The sequence below is a fragment of the Sinohyriopsis cumingii genome, chromosome 18 (genome assembly GCF_028554795.1).
Source record: "Sinohyriopsis cumingii isolate HCF-2022 chromosome 18, ASM2855479v2, whole genome shotgun sequence".
In the NCBI taxonomy this organism is placed as follows: domain Eukaryota; kingdom Metazoa; phylum Mollusca; class Bivalvia; order Unionida; family Unionidae; genus Sinohyriopsis; species Sinohyriopsis cumingii.
Window position 1 is genome coordinate 69,334,083 of NC_142978.1, and position 14,838 is coordinate 69,348,920.

Sequence of the window (14,838 nt, forward strand, 5' to 3'; positions counted from 1 at the left end):
GGTTCAAATTTATCACGCATGATCCAATCGCCTGATTCCACCCGGACAATGAATTTTACTCTGAAGAAATACCTTTTACCGTCAAGTTGTGATATTATCGTTGCTGCGCGGTTGTCGTTCATGGTAGCATCAACAACACCATCAATTCGAAATGTTGACCAACTATGAGATGCACCATCACGCTTGAATTCATTGATACAATCGCGTATTTTACTCAACAGGGTTTTATCGTTTATTAACGCTTTTGGTGTGTCCTTGAGGACTCTATCGAGATTGAACTTAATATTTTTCCAGGGCTTAATTACTGCTAATCTCTCAAACTCATCCATATAATTAAAACAAGTATTTAAATAAAAGAATATAGTATAATGAATAAATGCAAATGGTTGATGATTGGGTCGACAACCCCGTGCAATAAATCATGCAGAGGTGAATTCTGCGGGTATCATTTACAAAGCGTTCGTAATGGTTCTCTTGGCCCCCTCCCGTGCTTGGTTTGTCACGTCGGTGTAAGAGGAAAATCGCAGTTGTGTATCAATTGTGGCGGAAAGCGATACAGGGAACTAAAACGCTATTACGATAAACGAATAAAAAACGCCGTCATCGACCCCACCGCCGACAAAATCATCAAAACTCCTCAAGACTACATTGAAAGGTTTATAATTAAACCAAATAATGAATTAGACAAGTAGTATTATTATACAAATGGACCAAGAGTTCAGACCTCACCCTGTGTTTGTTAATTACGAGGCATCTCGCGACGGCGTTGTTAGAAATTGTAGACTGAAGAAGCCGGTTGGATGGAAAAATAATCAGGGATATTTGATGTTTGGTGCCGGAAAAAAGAAGTATTTTGTTCATAGGGCGGTATTTGAAGCATTTAACGGATTAATCGAGAATGGGTTTGTTATTGATCATATTAATAATAATAAGACTGATAATTCTCTTACAAACTTGCAAGCTATCTCGCAAAGTCAAAATACCAAAAAAGGGGAAACTGGTAAATACTCAAAGAAAGCAAAACCCGTAAAGTCATTTGATACAACAACTCACGAGGAAAAAATATTTCAGTCGATGAATGAGGCAGGAAAATATTTTGACATTTGTATCGCCTCAATACGAAGAGTAGCAGAACGAGTATATCAAACAGCGATCTCAAAAAAGACGAGTCACAGAATTCGATTTTCATATATAACATCAAAGGGAGATAACTCGTTTTGTGATAGCGTCGCATGACAAGAGTTACGTCCCTTGAAGTCCAATTAATGTTGCGATTAATTAATCATTTTACGATGAAAACTAATGAAATACACGCTGTTATCTAACAGCTGTATTCTTTTTTTTAATGTTTTATTTGAGTATTTGGTTTCATTTAAATGCCGTGAAACACCATTAATAAGTATTTAAGGATTCAACGATTCAAGGGAATTCAAATTAACACACACCTTGTGACTGACGCCGCTGTATTAGTCACTTTATATATAAGTTGACTCGTTATAAGCCTGGGGCTTTCGAAAGCCAATTCAACTAATCAAAACTAACCCACGCTCTTGACCCGGGCGTGTGGTTGTCTTTTGTTCACAATCATGCAACCGGGTTAATTTAATTGGGTTGCTTTTGATTGGTTGAATTGGCCGTAGAGTTCCGCCCCGCCGTTTTATGTTTGTGCTGTCTTGTATCGTCCCATCATCCATCAATCATTTCATTGTAAATATATTCATCCTTAATTAAGTATATGTATATGCCTGCAATCTGCCACAACACTCGAGTGGAGATCTACGGCATTGTACTGTCCATGTATGCCTGCAATCTGCCACAACACTCGAGTGGAGATCTACGGCATTGTACTGTCCATACAAAAAACGGGGTCAAAAATGACCCCAATAATTTTATTAAACTTTAAACTTAAATTTTATTAAAATTTTTGATATTAGAAATAAGATGTTTATAAGAATATGGATTCCCAAGACATCAATAATATATTAACTGAGATTTCAAAATTAAAAAATCAAGGAATTGAATTATCTGATGGTCTCGACAGTGAAAAAATATTATCCGATTATGAGATTATTAACGAACAGTCGAAACGGGGGCGTTTTACCCTGGCCCGCGAGTATTTTTTTATAAAACGATTACAACATACGATTAATGAGAACCTGTACCACAATGACGCAAATGCATTCATTGGACTATTCACTGCCGTTGAAATAATACGAAAAAAACTCGGACGTGTTTATGAACGACGCCGGGAGATTTCTAGTAAGATCAAAAACATTAGAAGGATTATAGACGAAAACTCCGTGGAGCCCCCGATGGTACACTCGGCGGAAAATTAGAAAATTGCGGATCAATTTACAATAATGGTAGGTGAATCACTTACTACTCGGCTAGCCAGAGAGCGGCTAGCAGCGCTTAAAAAGTTCATACCGTTACGAGACAGAGTGAGAGAGAAACTTCAAACGCGACAACAAATGCAAACCGATTTTACTGTTGGAAGCGAACAACTCTTTGCCCCGGTAACTAAAGCGACTAAGGATGTTACAGCTGCAACAGAACGAGCAATATACGGGGATATTCCTAAGGAGGGCGAACGGAAAGAGGCGCCTCTTCTTCCTGTACTTGAAAAGATAGCAGCAGAGACAGAACAAACACAGCAACGGATAAAACAACTTTCCAGTGATATAAAAACCCAACGAGAGTATGAACGATTAGCTGATATTGATGATTCTGAACAGGGTGATGTTGGTGAACTTCAAAAAATTTCCACTCAAAAAGGAGTCCCCTTTATAGATAAACTCACTGAAGGGGCTATAGCACAAATAAAACGACCTCAATTACTGAAATCCGACGAGTATAGGGTTTTTGGTAATTTTGCCGCTCAAAGCTATCATTCAAGAAAAAACTTTTTAAAAGACGAGTATAAAAACAGTAATATAAAACGAGATGACTGGGTTAATTGGTTGTATAAAACGAATAAAGAGATTGATCGCTTGGATACAAAAGAATTGGGATATAAAGAATTTAAAAAAGGAATTGATGATTATGATATACGACAACAACAAGAAATACTACAACAGCAAAAAGAAGAAGTCCGAGAAAAACGTCAAAAAAAAGCTGGTTCTAAAAAAACAAGCGGAGAGGGGTATCCAAGTGGTAGTGGTCTAGTTGAAAACGCTAGTGTTACCTGCCCTAATAGTGTTCTCAGTGATATATCACGGCTAGAGGTATTAATTGGAGGAAAACGAGCCGGAAATAACTCTACGGAAATAATCAATGAGGCTGCTGATATTTGCAAGCGGTTATTTGCAGGCGGTATCATAGACATTAATACATATCGAACGCTCATAGACGAACTCGTGGATGATTAATTGGAAAACTGGTGTTTTTAATAAGGATGATCATACACTACAACCATGATAAACCAGTACTCGTCTACGTGGTAAACTCGCGATTGCCTATTTACCGCGCGTACTATGGAGATGGTCTCGGTAGCACCATTGCGGGGTTATTTACAAGAATGGCTCCAAAAGTAGCGCCGTTAGCCAAACAATTAGGAATGAAGGCTATTGATGTTATTCGTGATAAGGGTATTAGTGCCATTGGAGATGTTGCCGGAAGGGCGTTTTCAGCCGCGCGGGACAAACTAATGTCATTGGTGAAATTCAGGAGAAAAAAACAGAAACCACCGGTAATGCCATCAACGACAGTGATGCCTGCAAATGTCAGTAAAGTAATAAATAACGCCGTGGAAGAAAAATTAGAGTCGTTGGCGACGACTTCGCCATCCGCCGATGCGGCAACCAACGCGCTCATGAACGCGATAGCGGGGAGTGGTTTAAATTCAAAGAATTTACGACGAAAAAATCGCAATTGAAAACATCAACATGATAAATAATAGAATGTTTGCGCGTACCGCTGATCCCGCGTTTGATATGGACGCCCCAGTACGCAGGGATGATTCTGTCCGTGATTATCAATATTATTCTTATTATGCAGCGCAACCTGACCTACGATCGCGAATTGAACTTCAAGTCCAAGATACCAGTAAATATTTTTTGCCGTGTGAAGCGTTTATCGAAATCGAGGGAGAACTCGTGACAAATGCCGCCGATAATGCACCATACGCAGATGACCATCGTGTTCGAGTTGGCTTCGTCAACAACGGTATCATGGCGTTATTTGAGAGCGTCAGATATCTTATTGACGGGCGAGAAATTGAATCAATAGAACGCGAGGTTGATGTTGCAACGACGATAATTGGGTTGGCGAGATACTCGGATGATTATACAAGATCGGCGGGCCCATCTATGATGTTCGCAAAGGACTCCACCGATAACGCTGATCACATTCAGTACATCAACGTGCTGACACCACTAAATACCGCAGCTGACCAGGATGAAGCAGCTAACCCAGACCGCAGAGCAAAACCAGGTGACAATTTCACTGTTATAAAAAGCACCAACAATGATTTCAATCTAGGATTCGCAACACGAGTAGGAATGTTGCAAGGACCACGCCGAAAGTTTTCATGCGCGATTCCACTCCATCACATATTTGGATTCTGCAGAAATGTCAGGAAGGTTATCTATGGGGCTAAGCATACAATCGCGCTGACGCGAAGGGGTGATGATAACAATGCAATATGGCGTGCTGCTGGCGTCGCTGCCGGTAAAGTCATTTTAACTAAAATGGCATTGTGGATGCCGGTGCTGACTCCATCAGTTACCACGGAAGCACGACTGTTAGCATTTATGGAACAGGGAGGGAAATCGTTGTTGAGTTGGCTAGCGGTAACAACTGATGCTAAAGAGGATAACGTCGCCGATACGTTTACATGGCACCTAGCATCAAAACAGGGTGTTTCAGCCCCGCGTCATATATTCATAGCGCTACAGAATAGGGAACGATTGGGTAATCAAGAACGCAGCCATATGATATTTGATCGATTAGGAGTCATGGAGGTTTCGCTGAGAATAAACGGACAACAGGAACCATCCGAGGATATACAGCTTAATTACGGTGACAACCATGTCGCACGTGTGTATCATCGATTGCTGTCATATATGGGTCGTGATCAAAACGTCGACACCGGTTTGCAAATATCACAACTTGATTTTAAAAACCTGTATCCGATTTATTATTTTTCGCTGGAACATCTTGATTTAACGAGACAATCCGTCGTTGATATACACTTCCGAGCTCGTATAGCCCCGGCTGGTGTTAATTATAGAGCGGTTGCTGTCATTCTCAGCGATAAATCAATGCTGTTGGAAGGCGTTGGTGGACGAATGAGAATCGTTGATGCGCCAGTGGAAAACATGTAATTGAAAGCATAAACGCGTTTACAATAAAATGTCGTATAGTGTCGTCAGTGTAGAGTTGACTGATGGTCAAGTCAAGAAATTACGATCAAAGTCGGCTAAACAATGCGGAACCACAATAACGCTGAAGCCGTCACAGATGGCAGGTGGTAATCATAAGATATCGTTGACGGCGCGTCAAATAAAACATTTCAATGATGCGATGAAGAATAAAAAGGGTGTTCAAATAGATTTTTCAGCCGCAGCAATTAAAAACATGGAAAAGACCGGTGGGATATTTCCGCTGTTAGCCGCGATTCCAGCGTTGATTGCCGCGGCCGCACCAGCAGTGGCTAAGGCGGCGGCGTTAGGAGCCGTTGGTACCGCGGCGGGAATGGCATTGAAGAAGGCAACCGGGAAAGGCTACAAAAAAAAACGACCCGTGGCCGGAAAGGGTCTAAGACTACCGGGAACCCCGTATTCATGGTACTCGGGAAAGGGTCTAAGACTACCGGGAACCGTTTATTGACTCGGGAGTCTATGACTCCCATGTCTAATTTTGATTTAATAGACGCCGCAAACGCGCTAGCGATAAAAAACTTCAGAGGTGTTTTTATGAGGGATCAATTACCGGCGGCACCAAGAAATATTGAAACCGGCATAATTAACCTCGATGGGTCCTCCGGAGCGGGAACTCATTGGGTTGCGTACGCGATTGATCCGCGCGCGATCGTCTATTTTGATTCATACGGGTTAGCCCCGCCGAACGAGTTTATGCGGTATATCCGGACGTGTTCAGCCCGGGTTTTTTATTCCACGCTGCCAACACAGCAGTTAAGTGACCCACCGATATGCGGCCGTGAGGTATTGAACGTACTCGCGGCGATTTCATCATCGCGGAAACCACCTCATGTGGTTGTAAACGAATACACTAGTGGGGTCGTAGAGGCCCGGCGGGTTAATTAGAAACGCTGTTTTTTTTTACAATAATAATGATTGATATCTGGGGGCGACCGGTTTCGGCGCTGAAAGGATCCACGGAAACGCCCGCCACCGATGACATAAAAAAACTAATCGAGGATGAAATCGCTGATACGTTGAATTTAACCAGTGTTGACCCAGGCGAAATAGTTGTATTTCAAGACCGCCAGGGTAAATTGAAATCCGGTAATGTGTCGCTGAATGACGTTTTAACACGACAGCGTGACGCCGCCGAGGGCACTATCGCGCTGTATACCGGCGACGGACGACTCAAACCGGGTGGACATATATCGGCGGTAACATTAGTCAAAGACGGTTTTATAAGGTTGGATAGATCGGTGACCGAACTTGACGCGCAGGTGAAAAAATCTGCCACCGAGGTGAAAAAATCTATCACCGATATACAACTCACTACCGCTAGTTTTTTCGGGACCCCGGCGGTAACCGAACCAAATCTTGCAGCAATAATGGGTGCTATTTTGGATTTTGCAACGCTGTCGGGCCAATTTATCTCGTTACGGAAAAATGTTAACAGGATCGATGACAACTTTGATAAATTCTTTGGTAAAAAAAATACCAGACCGGATGAGATTACAACAACTATAAATGATATCACTGCGTATGGACATGAAATAAAAACAATCAAACTTGATGTTGCAGAGAACAGAAATGGTGTAGTAGTACATGAGCGGGAAATAGAAATAATCGGCGCTAATGTTGCAACGATCATAAATAATGTAGACTCGCATGGACGGAAAATAGAAACAATCAAAACTGATGTTGCAACGATCATAAATAATGTAGACTCGCATGGACGGAAAATAGAAACAATCAAAACTGATGTTACAACGATCATAAATAATATGGACACGCATACACAAGAAATAGGAACAATCAAAACTGATGTTGAAGCGAACAAAAAGGGTGTGGACGCGCATACACAGGAAATAGGAACAATCAAAACCGATATTGAAGCGAACAAAAAAAATGTAGACACGTATTGGCGGGGAATAGGATTAATCAAAACTGATGTTGCAGCGAACAAAAAAGGTATAGACGTGCATACATATGAAATAGGAACAATCAAACTTGATGTTGCAGCGAACAAAAAAAGTATGACCGAGAATACACGGGAAATAGAAACAATCAAAACTAATGTTGCAACGAACAAGAATAATATAGACGCGAATTTGCGGAGAATAGAAATAATCAAAACTGATGTTGAAGCGATTAAAGACGGACTACCGAGAATAACAGAGCAACTCGAAACTAATATTGAAGCGAACAAAAAAAATGTAGACGCGTATGGAGGGGAAATAAAAACAATCAAAACTGATGTTGAAGCGATTAAGGACAGACTACCTAGAATGACAGAGCAACTCGAAAAAATGAAAACACCTCATGGGATCATCGGCAGTGGCATATACACGGTTCAATACGGATCATTCGATTGGACTCCTACGCGTAATGCAATAGATGTCACCGCAATTGTTAAGGGTATTTATCGATTGACATTGATTTCGGCGATGCAGTTCAGTATATCATCGCCGAGTTCATCCGGGTTTAACAATACAATATCAACAATCATCGACAAGGATACAATCGAACGGTTTATAATTAAAGCCGTTGATAGCAGTCTATTTAGGGCAAACATCACATGGTATGCGGAATTTGTAGTGGATCTAAGTAATTAAAAACACTAGCTCTTTTAAAATAAAAATGACCACCAAGGTAATTGAATCAGAGGTATCACCGACGTCACATCAATATCGATTCGATACCGCAAAAGAATTCTCCGCGAACTTAAAAACGCTTTCCGAACAATACCGTGCAAAAATAAAAAAATACCGTCGTAAAATAACCACCATCGACGCGGTCGTGTACTCGGTGTCGGGTATAGTAGCTGGCACCGGTGTTATTTTATCCACGGTAACCACGATAGCCCCGATCGCTGTTCCAATCGCTATCTCCGCGATGACAACAATTGCTGGAGTCGCCAACGCAATCACTAAAAAGATATCATCGTGTTTTCAGAAAAAACTCAACGATTATACAGTAAAACATCAAATAGTATCCGACGCGTACTCGAAATTATCCGGGTTGATCTCATTATCGATTGATAATTTGTTCGTATCCGATGTTGAATTCTCCGCGATGGTCCAGTTATATAGCTCCGCGATGTCAAAAATCGAGGATTTTTAACTGGAAGCCGGAACCACCTGGTTGCTGAAATTAGACACTAAAGACAACGAATAATAATAATGTCGCTGAACCCCGAAGGGTTTCAGTTGCTTCAGCGGATCGCGGAGAACACCACTCCGGTACAAACAAGTATGATATCAGTGACATCAACGAAACCCGAATTCAGTGTGAACTTTCCATCACCGGTTCCAGTGAAGGAAATAGCGCTGGCAAAATTGCGAATATATCACAGTTGGCCTAATATCCGAGCGGACGCATTTAACGGACAACAACCTAATAACTCGCTGGTTTTTGCATGGACAAATAAACCCGATGGAACCCCAGACTGGAAGGAGGTTACAATACCAACTGGGTCATACCAAATAGAACAAATCAATAAGGAATTTCAACGCAGGATAAAATCGATCACAGGAAAAGAATCAAAAATCGCTATTACGGTTCATGAACCGACGTTATCGTCGACGATTGAAATAAGCACACCGGGGTATATGGTTGATATTTATAACAGTTCAATAAGAACCACACTAGGATGGCCTAAGAATCCACCCGCGGACGCCCCCCCATCAACTATCCTCAGATACGATAACGGAGATGGTGGTAGGCATATTGCTCCATACAACGTAAATATTGCATCGGTGATAGCAATCAATCTGGTGTGTGATGTTATCGAAGGGAGTTACCAGGTGGATACCAAGCAATCAAATCAAGCTCAACAGGGGTATATCCTTTATTCGTTTTCACCAACAGCCCCTCCGGGATTTTTGATCATTGAGAGTCCGATTAATCCGGTCTATATGCGATGCCATAATCGGCTTTTAACGAGAATTAATTTCAGACTTACCGATCAGTCAAATAACCTAATTGATCTGCAAGAGGAGGAGTTAGTGATCACTCTGTTTGTAAGATCATAGCAGCAGAGGGGCGATGACATCGACGCGGTCGTCGATGTGCTTACCGGACGCTGACGACGCTGGGATCGGCGCGCAGAAGGTATTAATTAAACCAAATGACGTCCGGACGATCCCCTCGACGACGACGTCGTTTTTTTTTTACCAGGCGCTGACTACACCGGATCCGCTGAGTGCAGAAGTAATAATTAAGCAAAATGACGATTGGACAAAATGTCGGATTCGCCCCCTCTGCTGCTTTCTTGCTCTTTTTTTAGAAGAAAAAAGAACTAATTGTATCCACCGTATTAGTCGAAAAGAATTCGTCTTGAGGTTATAAAAAATAAATATCCTGGTTGAAAAGAAAATCCAAGGCACCCCTTCCCCGAAAATTAAATTGTTGGTTACTGAGGTGAGCCAATCGGAATAACAAAAACAAAAACCAGCGATGACAATGATGACGATGGTGGTGATGATGATGATGATGATGATGGTGACGATGAGGATGATGATGATAACACCGTCAACATATATCTGGCCGTAGAAATTGAGTAGCGCGATCTGATATCACATACATAATCGATGTTGCGAAAATTTTGTTTAAACTTGTCAACAATACCAGACTTCCATATACATTCATATATGAAATTAATTTTCAAAATGAACATAAGTAATGACATGATTATTTTAAGCTGCTACCTTGTGATACTTACTGGAAGTCTGAAGAGTGCATTTTGTCATATTATCATAAGAAAAAGAATGCTTCCCATAAACTTCTAATGCATCCTACTGCGGTTGATGCTTCTACCAGGCATGTTTTTTTTTCCCCCACATGCCGACTCCAGGAAGCAATAGGGCTATCGTCTATAGTTGCTTATAAGTCGAGTCCAACGACAAACTGTATAATGCGCCGGCAGATCTGGGTATGTGCAGTTTGTTAGGAGTAATCAGTAACACAAACAAGATATACTCTGATCTGCAGGCGCATTATGTTAAGGAGATCAGAATCTTTGTTCTTTGCAGTCGGACTCAACTTATAACCGAGTACATACGGTAGATGTACAAGTCTTGTATTAATAGAACTATTGTAGTAACCCTGCTATCGGTGCAGATGTTCAATTAATTTAAAGAAGTGTATTAACCAGATGTCGGGTTAGCTAAACTAGGGTATCAATGACTGGATTTCACTATGTTTAGCTTCAGTTGCTTTTTACGTCTTCTACGGGCACGCACCAATCTGATTTGAATCGAGAACTATGGTGGAAATTTTTGTTTTAATGTGACTAGGACACGTTACCTATTATAGCTGGAAATTTTCGATTTGAATGTGACTGGGGAACAAATATGCAATTTAAAAAAAAAAAATATTAGCAGTAAAATAGACTAAGACTTGCTTATTGGGTTCGCCAATACGAGTTAATCCAGGGTCTCCTTCAGATATTCAGTTAGATGTGAAATCAATCTGTGAGATCAATAGATTATTTTTGAACAAAATGCAGTTTCCGTTTCCAGAAGTTAATTACTTCATTTGGTTCATACTACGTATGAGTCGAGGAACTGATTTTATCTGCCTATTTTGTTCTCTGGATGGTTTTATTGGGTTTGTTCCCATCTTGTACGTGATTAATTTACTGCGTCTGTTTTATCCCCCCCCCCGAGGGCAGTGTTTGTGCAATTGCTGATCCTCGATTCTAAAGCATCTGATGTTGAATATAAAGTTAAAACAACACACTGGTCAAAGCAACAATCGGCGTATGTCAACTCGCTAGCAGTGTCTGGATGACCATAACAAACAAAACATTGTTATATTGTTAGGATACATCACATCATCGGAAAGGTTAAGGCAAGCGTCAAAATCATTGACCATAGCGATCAATAACAGCCATTACTACTGAGCTTTCCTAAACCACTATACACCTTATTAGAGTTTTATATGCGTTAATCCAATGACCGGCCTGGCAAATTTGTAAAAGTGCGCGGTATTTTACCGGTATACCGGATTAGCATGGTGTATGTTTCAGTTGTACTTTCCACGGATTATTTTGATTATATCGATACTTCGGTAGTTTCCGTCAGTACGGAATATGTACCAAAATTATCGATGAATGGTGTTACCACTTGAATGATATTAACAGCGTGTTTTCATTATTCATGACAAAACAGTTTCCCAAAATTATCTTTTTAAACGAAACGGTTGAATCTGTCACAAATTAATGGTGGATAAAAAAAATAAAATTATACGTATGATCCTTTAATCACATGTTTGATACGTGTCACGTATGCCAACGCCGATGGCCAAATGGAATGTTGTGAAACATATTCGGGCCAAATCCAACTGTTGAGAAGAAGAAAAAAATGGATTTACCAATAAATAAATAAATGTCCTGTTTCAGTTTACTAGCGTATGTGAATAAGTCCTTTCTAATTATGATACGAGTTTGAAAAATGCACATGGCCAACTGAATATTTTCTCGCTTGTTGCGTACGTGTTTTATGTTTACTTGCGCTCTCTGGTAAATATCTTGCCCTGTTGATTTTCTTTTGAACTAAAATATTTTGTTTTTCTTTATCTCAAATTAATTATTTTTTTCCCAAATAATACTAATGACATAATATGGTGTTATTTTACTATAAATTAGAGCAAGATTGTTTTTTTTTACAGCTAGCGACAGACCCATAACCTATTTGCAGCATACCATTGTACGTAACGCGCGGTATCTTCGGAAATACGGCAGTAGAAAATTTTTCAAGATACCAAGCTCTAAAAATTGGCATTATATTGATACGAATTATTTACAAGCTTTCCCTCAATTTGATCAACTCTATTCAGTATACAATACTCTGTGTGTGTGTGTGATTAGGATTTTTAACGTAGCTTTAACATTGTTTCAGTCATATCGCTACCATGTCTGCAGTGTGGCAGTGTATAGTGATGACTAACACTGGAGCATCATGCCGCAGACATGTAGCATGATGTCCCATCAAGTCACATTATCCTGACACCAGGCCGACCAGTCCTAATACTAACCTATTAATGCTGAGCGCCAAGCGAGGCAGTTGTTAGTACCTATTTTGTAAGCCTTTGGTATTACACGGCCGGGGTTCGAACCCACGACCTCCCGCTTCCGAGACGGACGCTCTAACCACTAGGCCACCGGTGCGATCCGTATACAATACTAAGGAATTAATACACCTTATGCACGGGACCTAATTAATACGGGACATCGAGTATGAAGCGTCAGTCGGCATCTTTACCAATATTATTGCAATTAAGAACGTACGGAAGTTGACATGTTCAAACTGATATAGTTGGTTGTATGACTGCTGTAGACATCAGACCATTTTAAAACTATTGCATGTACTCGCTTTTATTCGACAAGTCCAACTACAAACTGCACAGACCCAGATCTGCCGTTGCATAATGTGCCGGTAGATCTTGTGCATGCAGCTTGTTTTGAGTAATCAGTAGAACAAACAACACAGGACCTGATCTGCCGACGCATATTGGTTGGTAGTTAGACTATATAAATAATCAAATACATACGGTATAATGTCACTTGAGAACTTGACAAATGTCAACTTCTTAACCATTACTAAGGAAAAGGATTTTAAAAAAAAACACATAGAGTAGGTTTGTGTTAATTATGATGTATTCGTTTTCTTGTCACTAATAAGGACAGTACACTGAACCCAAGGTACACTGATAGTGCATTAACTGGTCACAATTCATTCGATAATGGTGCCCTTCTTGTTTAATTGAATTGACATGATTGATTTACAGCCCATAGCTTCTAAGAAATGTTCATTTTGTGCATAACGTTCACACCGCCTAAGGTACTTAAAACAAAGTAAAACATCGAGAAAAAAAACAACAAAAAAAAACAAACAAAAAAAAACTCTCAAAAGCTCTACATTGTTCGATGTTATATGCGCCAACAAGACGTGGTTTTTGTACATGCCAACATCTTGTATATCACCAGAAGCTCATGTTGAAATCTTGTATCAATCAGCGTATTTTTGCGATCTCTAGATGTCATATTGTATTTACATATACTGCTGGCACGAATGTTCATTGCAGTTACAGGCGTGTGAAGACGAAATGCAAAACAAGACGAAGACTGACCGGCATGATTCGACCGATACAAGCTGATAATTTAGTTTGATATTTTGTTAGATGTGGTATAAAACCAATGGATCCATTCAGCTTTAAACACAATGTAGTATCTGTTTCCTACAAGAAAATACTATATATCATGTATGCATATTTATTCAACAGGGCGTACTGATTTTATCTGTTTCTCGCACCATTTGGGGCCGACTTGGTACTTGTATCCTATCTTGACTAAATCATCTCTCTCTCTCTCTCTCTCTCTCTCTCTCACATCCAATATACCGCAGTTACCTCTAAGTTGAGTCCAACTGTAAATTGCATAGACACAAAACTGCCGGCACAAACTACACCGCGCAAATACGGGTCTATGCAATGCGTTCGGAGTAACCATTACAATAAAACAGCATCTACCCTGGTCTACCGGCACATTATGCAACGGCCGATAATCGTCTTTTTTTAAAGTTGGAAGCAACTTATTAACGAGTGCAGATGGTAAATCAATGTTGAACCCCACGTTAGCAAAATACAATGTGCGAGAATTAGCAGATACTATCCGATACATGTAGGAACATAAAATCCATTGAATCAATAATATATGGGGTAATTCCATTTGAGAACAATGATTATGAGAAAGTGTCAATAATGTATTTGTTTCTTGCAAACATTTTTTTGCGTGTATGAGAAATATACACCATTAGATAAGGAGATATACACATATTGTACAAAAGCACTAGATACAAACAGAAGACAAATGAGGCCCGAATACTAACACGGGGAGAGGGTTATGTAGATGACCAGGCCCAGGCCTTACGACAGGCAGAGGGAATGGGCGTATGTAGATCACCAAAATGCACAGGTAGATGACCATGCCTGGGGACAAACAGAGGGAAGGGGTGTATGTGAATGGCCAGGCCTTACGACAGGCAGAGGGAAGGGGCGTATGTGGATGACCAGATGCATACGTAGATGACCAGGCCTGGAGACAAAGATAGGGAGAGAGCGTATGTAGATGACCTGGCCTGGAGACAACGAGAAAGAAAAGGCGTATGGAAATGACCATCTGATACCGATTCTGTATAGGGTAAACTCCTTATTGCATTTTATTGTGGTGGTGGATGAGGGAATGGGGACAAGCCCCTTCATGTTTTTATGAAAATTAAATTTTCCAGGGGGGGGTGCTTGTAATGACCTCTCTCGCCGCTTACATGAGCATCCGTTACAGAAGTGTCAAATATAACACCGCACCTATTTACTACAATGAAAAATATAGTTCATACATAAACTACAAGGAAGCCCCCGATTACACTTAACATACGTACATAAAAAGACATTGTTTGCGTTTAAGTGTTAAACTCGA

General features: G+C 40.4%; 1 protein-coding gene across 1 annotated transcript in view; it reads right to left on the reverse strand.

Annotated features, from left to right (window-relative positions):
• LOC149776911 (uncharacterized) overlaps positions 1–14,838 on the reverse strand; it is a 165,113-nt gene that overhangs the window by 148,605 nt on the left and 1,670 nt on the right. The gene's annotated exons all lie outside the window — the stretch shown is intronic.